Source organism: Phoenix dactylifera, chromosome 15 (genome assembly GCF_051530095.1).
Source record: "Phoenix dactylifera cultivar Ajwa chromosome 15, Ajwa_hap1_PhDact_Kaust_v1.1, whole genome shotgun sequence".
Lineage (NCBI taxonomy): Eukaryota > Viridiplantae > Streptophyta > Magnoliopsida > Arecales > Arecaceae > Phoenix > Phoenix dactylifera.
This window is the reverse complement of record NC_143204.1, coordinates 25,316,712-25,328,018: the sequence shown is the minus strand read 5'-3', so window position 1 is coordinate 25,328,018 and position 11,307 is coordinate 25,316,712.

Sequence of the window (11,307 nt, the reverse complement as noted above, 5' to 3'; positions counted from 1 at the left end):
GTCAATGAAACCAAAGAATAAGAGCTTGGCCTCTGATAAGTAGTATCAGATTTTCGTACCATCATCACAAACTTATTACATGCATTAATAAGTCACTTCCTTTGGACAACAATTGCAAAGTCAATATTATCTTATATTTTGGAGGCATTGATCATGAATTCCTTTCCATCCTTTACAAGATGATACTTCTTCAAATGCTGGTAAAAGATTGCAACTCGATCCCAAATATATGGATGGACTCCCAAAGATAACCTGACAAACATATAAAAGAACTACTTCACAAATCACCTTATCAATATATGTCTCAGTTATGATAAATTTGAAGGTAGACTACTTAGTAATCTTCAATTCAACATCCTCCTGAATCCAACCAAGAGGGTAGAGATGTGGATGAGACTTAGTCTTCAACTACATCTTCTAAACCAGATTTTCAGAGATGAGGTTTTTCTAGCTTCTATGATCTACGATAGCCTTAATGATGCTCTACTTCACCTGGATTTTTAAGCGGAAGAGTTCCTCTCGTACCTTTAGATCTGTTTTTTTTTTATGTTTCAGGTTTTCTCGCCATTAGGCTCAATTTAGAGTTTGCTTGCTCAAACTCAGGCAGCTCCTCAACTTCTACAACATTGGAAACCATCTTTTTCTTCTTCTTGGAACTCTCTTCTTTCTGCATCTTCCCCTTCTTTCTCCTCTTCCGACAGGAAGCCACTTTATAAAAAAAGGAAGTACTTATTTGTCCTTATTTGAGCTATGCAAATCATGGCCCTTTGTTTCCAATAGAGCTCCTCCTTCTTGTATGGATCCTCAAGAAATTGCTTCATGATTCTTCTAACATAGAATTTCTTCGAGGAGAGGTATGCACCTTCTTCTTCCATTGCTTTGACTAAAAATCTGATTCTTTTTAGTTGATCCACCAAGCTTCAAACCTAAAAATTCTTTGGCATTGAGATTTACGGTTGCAATCCAAGGCGATTAGCACATGATCTAAAGAAGCACTAGGAAGAGTTTTTTGTAGGGAGGCAAGAAAGAAATGTAAGCTTATGAGCTTCTAAATGTGGCCCAAGTGACCACGTAGCTGTTCACATAAGTGTAACCCACTCCGGATGGGCCTAAGTGATTGATTATTGGGCCTTTCACTTATATAAATGCTTAAGGTTATTGGGTTAATTGTGACGATCCCATCCGTCGGATCTTGGGAGTTATCTTTGATGGGGAGAAACTCCACTAGTATTTATAGGGTCTTGGTCCCCCTCCCCGACTGATCGATCATTTTTCTCTTCTATCAAGTGGGGTATCCCTTCTGTCCATACCAAGAGAATGATCAAGTCTCAGGAAGCGGAAACCAATAACCAATACAATGGAATCATATTCTATGGGTAACTGATCTCTTCCCTGAATCTTTTGGTAGAGATTTGGCAAATCTAATTTTTTAGGGAATTTCACTTACATTGGTGTCCGAGCCTAAAAGTTTTCCTCGGCCTCTTCTGCCGTCAAACATGGAAAACACAATTCCCTATGAACAGTGGGAATCAGAACAGGGTGAACAGTGGAAATTGTGATTTTCACTATTCACCCTTCTTCCTCCTTCCTTTCGGAAGTATTTTCGTTGGGTTAAAAAAAAACAGAAGCGTCGTTGGCGGCCGAGATCGCATCGCGCGCAATGCCCACTGCGCAATGCGACCACAGCCGGCACCGGCCGCATGTGCAACACGACCACGGCTGGCACCGGCTGCTCGGCTGCCCTTCACGGCAACCTAGATGTGTTTTGTTCCCATCTAGGCTGTTCGTGAAGCAGTTCAGGCCGGCGGAGGAAGTTTGCCGGGCGCCGGCAGCGACAAGTCCTGGCCGCTTGTTGTTCCTGCACGGCGATCGGCGGCGGAGGGAAGCCGATGTGGTGTGGGCGTGGTAACAATCGCAATCGCTGGCTATCTCGATCAGATCGTGGACCGTTTCCAATGGTTTCAATCGTGTTTGAGATATTGTTTTTCAAATGGGTTCTAACTATTTCGTTGAGAGGAGATAGGTTGGCATCTCCTATGCAATGGACGTGTAAAGCCCATTCAACAGGACCATTAAACAGTAAGGTTACAACCTTCTCAATGGCCAGTTAAAATAATAAAAGGGCTATTATATAGTTTTTGGGGTGGCCAGGAACCTGATTAAATTGTGAATATTGCTGGTTATTGGATAATGTTCTTGTATTATGAGTTCTATGTAATATTCATGGGGCCTGTTTGTAACAATGGCTTCCAAGTTGTAATCATTCATCTTTTGGTTTGTATAATTGGACTTTTCGGACATTATTATTCTTTTATTTGTGATGATGTTGTTGTTATGTTTAGGTTCCTGGTCGAGCCCTATAGCCCTAATCTCATCAATTTAGATTCATATCTCTAATTATGCTATATACATGTTTTATACATGTTGTTGCCTTATATGCTCATATAGCATAATTAAATTTATGATTGATTGATGGAATGCATAATATATATATCTCTGTGTAACATATATGGGTGGTATCAACTTGCATTTTCGACTGTCTGAGTGCAAGCCAAAGCAGCCTCAAGCAGAAGAATCTGACAAGTTCATCACATATGTATTCGTGTTCACACAATCTTGCACCTGAGTTCTAGCATGTCTAGTCTGCTCCCAAAGGAGGGCTGAACATGATATTAGACCCAGGATGGAGCAGGATGGGAGTGTTCTGTGACCTATTTTGTAGAGATCTGGACTGCCCAAAGGTGTCAGACTCTATAGAAATTGGAAACTTTAGAACTCCTAGTCTTGCAGACAGTTGCTAACCGTTAGGATGGGTGAACCTAGAGCAGCTATAGATCTACTCCCAAAGGAGGAAATATGGTGTTGCAATTGGTTACTCTCCAAAATATGTCATTAAATTTTTGTATGCGATATTTTGGGTTCCCAAGCATTTTTAGTTTCATGAATACATAGTGACTTGGGATATTTGTGTGGATGTCTTGTGATGTGTTTTCTTTACTTATTTCTGTTTATTTTCAGCAATGAATGCTCCCCCATTGTTACCCATGAATAATTCTCAACCAATCCTTAACGGTTCCAACTATACGGAGTGGAAGGAAAGAATGCTTATTTTGTTGGGGGTGCATGGATCTTGATCTAGCGTTGAGAGTTGATAAGCCACCTGCTCTTACAGAAGGTGCAACGCTAGAAGAACAGGCTTTTCATGATAAGTGGGAGCGCTCAAATCGGCTAAGTTTGTTGCTGATGTCGGTGCATGTCGGTAGGAACATTAAGGGATCGATCCCTGAATGCCAGACAATCCACGAATTTATGGAGGCAGTAGATCAGCAGTTTGCTTCCTCGAACAAGGCACTGGCTAGCACCCTAATGGCAAAGCTCTCCTCCATAAGGTACTTGAAGGGAGAATTTCCCGAGTTGTCCGATAAAATCGGACGCCAGGCATGAAAAATCAGTTTTAAAATTTTTATTTATAACAATTATAAATATTAAATATACTAACATGTAAAACATACCTTGATCCCGCAGCGGAAGTTGGATGAGGTATGCCGGATCTGGATCTGGATCCCTGAAGGTAGCTCTGCGAGGCCTGGATCTGCAGGCCCTCTACTTCGCACGCACGTTGAGCTTTGTAGGAAGGTAAGATGACCTTGATATTCGTGCAAAACACCTTTTGCAAAAGGGACCCTAGAAGAAAAGAAATTCCCTTTTTCTTTTCTTCTCTTTCTTTTCCTTTTCCCTAACAGCAAATCACTGTTTTCTTTTCTCTCTCGTTTCTTCACGGCACGCCCGAGAGTAGTGACACCCGAGTTTGATACCGATCACAGAGGAAGAGAGAAGGCAGGACAGAACGCCGGATCTGAGTCGGACTCCGTACCACCAGAGAGAGAGAACTTCTTCCTCTCTCTTCTTCTTCTTCACTAAATCAAGACTACCTCTCTCTGTCTGACGTTTTCTTCCCAAGAAAAAAATTCTCTTTATCTCCTTCTTTGAGGAAATGGTGGCCTACAAATAGGCCAATGCTGAGAGGAGTTAAGAGGCATAAATGGCCGAGCGTTATTGTATTCATTCGTTATCTAATATGAATGAATTTCATAATGTTTGTTTCAAAAACAACCGTGGGGAAAAAACAGCGATTAATACCGATAACTGCCTTATTTCAAAAATCAAATTGAACTGGAATGTAGCCGGTTCAAAACCGGACATTACAGTCCAAACAGCAATCCAAATGGAGTCCGGATGGAGACATGGAGTGGCTTTGAAGCATCGGCGGAAAGTCCTCTGTTTTCTCCCAGGCTTTCTCTCATCGCGGCTCATAGGACACTTTTTAAGGGTCCATAGCTTTTATCCATCACGGCTCATAGGGGATGCTTAAGGGTCCACGGGTCCATGGGTTATTTAAATGGGGATTGGGTCAGCAGTTCAATCAATTGGGTTAGCCTACTTGGTTCTAAACCAAATTGATGGCCCAACTGAATGATTTTTTATCACAAAAAATTCCACATGAGTCCGACTCATGGGAATTCAATTGGGTCCAGTCTCGGCTCGATCCAAGTCCGACTTAGATCAAAACAAATACAAAATTAAATTTCAATTAAATCATGATCGAACCCAATTACTCTAATTGAGACCCAATCAAACCCAATCTCAACAATTGAGTCCTGATCAAGTTCAATTACATTAAATGAAACTTGATTGACCCTGAATACAGACTTAATTAGTTGTTTATCCATGAAATTTAGCATGTACCTCATGTTCAGTGCTAGCTGAACATAGACAGAACCAAATTCCAAATGACCTACAATTTAATTCTTAATTAAATTGGGTCAAGACCTTCCTACTTAGCTTGACTAATGTGCGTGACTCCGATAAGTTCGAACACTAAGCCAGTAGTAAATGGACTACTCCATGCACTAATCAAGGTGACCATCTAGCAATGATATCCAATGTCCGGATAGGTCGAATATGCAAAGCAACATTCAAGAACCTAGACATATGGTTATTGCATAATTCATCCCTATGACCATCGATGCTCAAGATGACCTCAGAGTGGACTGTCAAACTCTGGGTCCGATCATCCATAGTGTATTTCAAATAATCAAATCAAGTGACATATCACTTGGTTTACCCTGCCTAAGATTTTACTGAATTGAAATACAGCGAGACATCAACTCCTATAATCTGAAGCGGTCAATCCCATCTTGACTCATACACAGACTTCGCGAGTACTTGACGGCACCCAGCATCCTTCCGATCCCTGAATTAGAAATTCAGGTCGTCCAGTGTCTAAGTACAATGAGTTGCTTGCAAGTCACCGTGACAGTCTCAGGTCTAAGGGGTACTTATGCCCATACGCTTTACTAGCTAACTTCTGACAGTGGAGTGCTACGCAGGTGAGTCACTATTCAGTGACGATGTACTCCTACATCTCACCCATATGCCATACAGTGTCTCCACACTCCTTGGTTTAAGAGGACAACCAACTAAATGGCACACAACGACCTATACTTGACATAGCTATCGTCCAATTGACAGCTCATCATTAGGTCGCGAACTGGTTTAAGAACTAAATGATAAAATCTCCTTTATCCACTAAATTAGTTCTAAGGACTTCATCAGAATACACAGGAGTTCAATTTGAAGATGTAATACTTGTGATGAATAGAAAAATGCCAGAATAAATTTTTATTCATTTTAATAAAATATATACATACACCAATTTCTTACAATTAAAAAATTAGCTTTGGGACACAATTCCCAACAGTACTCCAGTTTGAGCTCCATTCGAGAGCATATAATGGAGATGCGGGATATAGCCTTGCAGCTGAATGCGATCGAGATCACTATCTCGGATTCTTTTCTGGTGCAGTTTATTCTGAACTCCCTGCCGCATGAATTCAGACCCTTCAAGATCTCCTATAACACGCATAAGGATATATGGTCAGTAAATGAACTACTGACCATGTGTGTTCAGGAGGAGGGCAGGTTGAAGCAAGAGGGATCTCTTAGTATTAATATGATCTCTCATAAAGGACAGAAACGTACCAAAGGAGAGAGTAGCAGGTTTGCTAGACGTGACCCGAGAAAGAAGAAAGCTAAACAGGTGTCAATTGCAAAGGGAAATCAAGCTGGCATTCAGGAACGTAGATGCTTCTTCTGCAGAAAGAAAGGACATATGAAAAAGGATTGCCCTCGTTATGCCAAGTGGCTTTAGAAAAGAGGTAATTCTTTTATTTCAGTGATCCTTGAAATGCATTTAGTATCTGTTTCGTTCAATACTTGGTGGATTGACACTGGTGCCACTGTTCATGTGGCAAATTCCATGCAGGGATACCTGAACAGCAGGTTGCCAAGAGTGGATGAGCGCAGCGTGATTACTGGGAATGGCGTGCACTCAAAAGTTCATTTAGTTGGCACTTTTAGGCTGATTCCAGATTTTGGTTTTGTATTAGATCTAGAAAACACTCTTTATATTCCTTTTTTTCTAGAAATTTAATTTCTGTATCTAAACTTGATATGTTGGGATTTTCTTTTAGTTTTATCAATTCCCAGTTTCAGTTATGTTATAAATCCCAATGTGTTGGCTCAGGTATTCTGATTGATGGGTTGTATAAGATTCATCTTAATACTATCCAAAATCAATCTTAGTAACCTTGCATAAAAATAAAGATACTAGTAGTCAATTATCTCTCTTATGGCATAGGAGATTAGGGCATATCTCGAAGGAGAGAATTCAAAGGTTAATAAGAGAAGGATTACTGGATATTACCTTCTCTGACTTTGGAGTCTGCATGGACTGTATAAAGGGAAAGTTGTTAGATATATGCCCAAGAAGCCAATATGGCTGACATATTATTAATTCTGGGACATAGTTTTGTACTTGACTTTATTATTATTGAATAATAAATAGGCATCTTTTTCATTCATATTGTTTATGTGTCTATAAATCATCCAAGAAATTAATAAGATGATGATGCATATTCTCAAGTATTCAGAATTTGAGCCATGTATCATTGGTGATTAATTTCTAAATACTCCTGATCGATCGATCATTACGAGGACGGTGATCGATCCGATAAAAGCAGTGCACACGTCGCTTTCCTTATGGATGGACGACACTCGAGTCCACAGTGTGGAAATACTGAAGTGATAGTGCAGGTGCTTGTTAGAGAATAAGGGTACTGAGCGTGACCAAGATAAGAAGTCACTTGGATGTCTATCCACTCGTCAATGACTTGCTTGATGTTGCAGTGGTGTGATTGGTCCTTTGACCTGCGGTGCTTCGGCTACTCACAGTGAGGTTATTGTAGTTTGACTGCACGTATTTATGGTCTCTAGATATATGGGTCCATGCAGTGTAGATTGGCTGCAGTAGGCTCACTGTAGGAGTAGGGTATGCACCTACAAAAAATCTAACAACCTTGATAGATGAGGAGAGATCCTAGGTGATTTATAAGACTGAATTCATAAGACCTCGATCAGGATAGTATGCACAGTGGAGAAAGAGTTTTTCACTCTCGAACTTAAAGTCGAATAAATCTTGACATAGACAGACGATGGGGTTTGACGAGTTGTCCATGACCTCCATCCCGTAGGAATCCACGATAGAAGAACGGTATCATACGATAACTGCATCTAGAGGTTCATCATTCCATTCTGCTGGGTAGCCACTACATGCTGCTAGGTGTCACTAGTGGATGGTGAGACTCGCAGGAACTATCTCGATAGTCGATGATCCCTGATAAGTTGAATTAGAATTGTTCCAACCTATTGAAAGGAGTTTTCAATGATATTGTAATAGAGATCGCAATATATCTCACTACCAGACAAAATAGAACCTATGGGGTCACACGCACTAGAGGTATTGACCGATCCGATGGTTGAATTGTGATTATGAATCACGAATAATCAATTTGATTGATAACGAGTTGAAGAACGAATAATGGGATTTGATTAATTGGACTTAAACACGAATCCTACTTGGAATAAGATTCCTAGAGTCCTAATTGAATTAGGACTGGACTTAGAGTAGAATTCCTAGAGTCCTAATTGAATTAGAATTTTGAATTCGAATCAGAGTCCTACTTAGAATAGAATTTCTAGAGTCCTAATTTGATTAGGACTTCTTGATTCAAATTAAAGTCCTAATTGGATTAGGACTAAAATTGAGCAAGTCCTAATTGGATTAGGATTTCTTAAGTCCTAATTAATTATTAATCTAATAAATTAATATTATTCCTAATTGGATTAGGATTGAAGAGTTCAAATGAGTCATAATTCATATGAGTTCTAATTGGATTAGGACTAGCATTGATTAAATCCAAAATTGGTTCATCCTTGGTCTAAGCCTAATTAGATTAGGACTTAACCACATTAGGGCCTCCTAATCCTCCTTAGAGGAGGACTAGGTTAACCAAGAGGGAGGGGCGCACGCCCCTCCTCTCTTACTTCCGTGGTGCGGCAAACAAAGAGGGGTCGGCGTCCCTCTTAGGAAAATTGTTAGGAGCTCCTAAAAGTTAGGAGCTCCACATCCCTTTTTAAGGAGAAGAGGAGGCGGCACCTAGGGCATTTAGGCCCTCTCCATCCATCCATGATCCCCCTCTTCCTCCTCTTGGTTTCAGCCGCAAGCAAGGTGAAGGAAAAGAAGAGGTTTGGCGGCATCCTTTCTTCCCTCTCTTGGGTTCCAACGCAAGCAAGGGAAAAAGGCTGCAAAGGCTTGGTGATCTTCTTCCTTGATCCCTTCTCCTTCTTCCTCCTCCCTAAGCCAATCAAGGGTTAATTCAAAGGAAAGATTTTAGCCATCAAGAGTTGTCTCTGTAAGGGAGCTAGCACCCCGGGGAGACAATGAAACTTTGATCAATCCTCTACTTCGTGTGGATATCCGTAGAGGCCGGACGCGTGTGCGGCTTCTAGCGAACCTTCATCCAAAACTACGAACATCAGTTTGCGGTGATCATCTACCCGCACAAGATGAAGATCTGATCTTCTTAATAGTTCAAAATTTTTTAATCCTAATCTATCTACGAACGACGGTTTTTGAAATACGTTCATGCGATGAATGCCGATCCCGCGCATACCCCTTCCGCTGCGCTTTTCTGATCTGATTTCTCTGCGGCTTGGGCAGATTCCCAACAGTGATATCAGAGCCTAGGCTTCGTAAATTATGATTAGGATTAATCAATAAAGGCATATTAGATCTGAAATTTAAAGGATTAAGCTTGCTGAAATTTCTGCATGCAGAATTTCAGGTTGCTGATTTTTGTATGCTTTGATTAATGATTCTATTGCTTTGATAATATGATTACAAATGTTTAGAATCATATCTTGTATGATCAGCAACTCATGGAATGACGTAATCAGTTAAGTTTCAGATCTGTAAATTATATTTTTGTATGTGATGCGAATGGTGATGATCATGGATGAACCCTTTACATGTGCTGAAATGTTCTGCGATGTTCTGCGATGTTATGTGATGGCATGTAAATCAAATTTTCAGATGCCTGCGTGCATCTTAAACTCATGTATTAGAGGCCTGCGTGTCTCATGAAAAAGGGTTGTAATTATTCTTTTATTTTTAAATTTATTTGGGATGTAATCTATGATGTGTGTTGCACGTCAATGGTTGATTGATTCATACCTCTACAAGCAAGACTTGCGCGGATTGAGATCAAGGGTTGATTGAAGATGGATCAAGGAGTTGATCACAATTGGACCTAGGGGATCAAGATCGAGTCAAGAGTTGAAGATGATCTAACCAATTGACGTGCATGTGCTTGTACTATAACCCCATCCTGGATCCATGATCATCACCAGTTACTTTTAATTTGTTATATATGCCTGGATGTTTATGTTTATGCCTATGCATAATGGGTAGATGGATATGTGCATGAAATGTAAATAATCAATCGAAAAGGATCTAAACTAAAACCTCCTCAATCAGTCGAGAGTGAACCAACATGAGCAAGTCATATTAAATTAATTGATCTAATTGGTGTCTAGGAAAGCATGAAAGGTGGTTACTTAATTAGGACCTTACTTTCTGAGTAAGGGGAGCCTCCCACCTGCTTACCTGGCCAATTGTTCGATTACCTCTTATGAAAAGCTCAAGGTTGCAAACACTAAGACATGATTACACAATATTAAATCCATAGGTCTTCCATCGTAGTAGAGTTGTTAAAGTCTTTCCGGTGTTGATTTATCTCGGCTGGACACAATGGGCAAGTTACATCGGGGACTGGACCTCTCTATAGACATGAGATGTTGTGGGGTAAAGCTGGGGTTGGGCACCAATAATTGTTAGGTGAGGACCTAATGACGACTTTATTTCTACGGTTATACGGTGGGTCTGACTTAACTAAGGAATGGGACCAAGTAGCACTGCAATATGCTTGAGAAGCATTGTACAAGAGTTGTACACTCATCCATTTATGTGTCACCAATAACTGTTATGTGAGGTGGCATGTAAATCGGTAGGACCGCAGTACCCACTAGAAACCCTAGTCGCATAGGATTTTCGTTGCTCTACCAGGTAAGGGATTCAAGAAAATAGTGAGAGGTACATTTGTTCTAAAAGACCCTAGAACAAACTAAGATCAAGTACAAAGTCTAACTAGAATCTTTACTCTCTACAGATCACAATGTCAGCTTCAAATCCTTTGACCCGTATCCTTGAGACCAACCGACTGACCGGAGCCAATTACAAGGACTGGCTTAGAAACCTCAAAATCGTTATAAATTGCGAGAAACTAGGCTATGTACTCGAAAGAGATATCCCCAGACTACCAGCACGTCCTACTGATGATCAACGTGAGACGCATCAAAAGTAGACGGATGGTGACATTAGGGTTAAGTGCTACATCATGGCATCCATGTCCAATGAACTCCAATGCCAGCATGAGAATATGAAGACTGCTAGGGAAATATTGGCACACCTGCAACAGTTGTATGGTGAGCAAAGTCGCACAGCTCATTTTGAAGTGTCCAAGAGGCTCTTCAAGGCAAAGATGCGCGAGGGGCAGTCTGTCCATGATCACGGTCTAACTATGATCAAGGACCTAGAGAAGCTTGAGAAGCTCGGTATGAACATGCACAAGAAATTACAAATAGATCTGATCCTGCAATCCCTTCCTGATTCATTTGGGCAGTTTATAGTAAACTACCATATGAATAAGATTGAATGCACTAAGACTGAATTGTTAAATATGTTGGTAACAACTGAGGGAGCCTTGAAAAGTTCAAGGGGCACTGTCTTTGCTGCTGAATTGACTTCTGATTCCAAGAGAAAATCTACTTGGAAGAAAAAGAAGACAG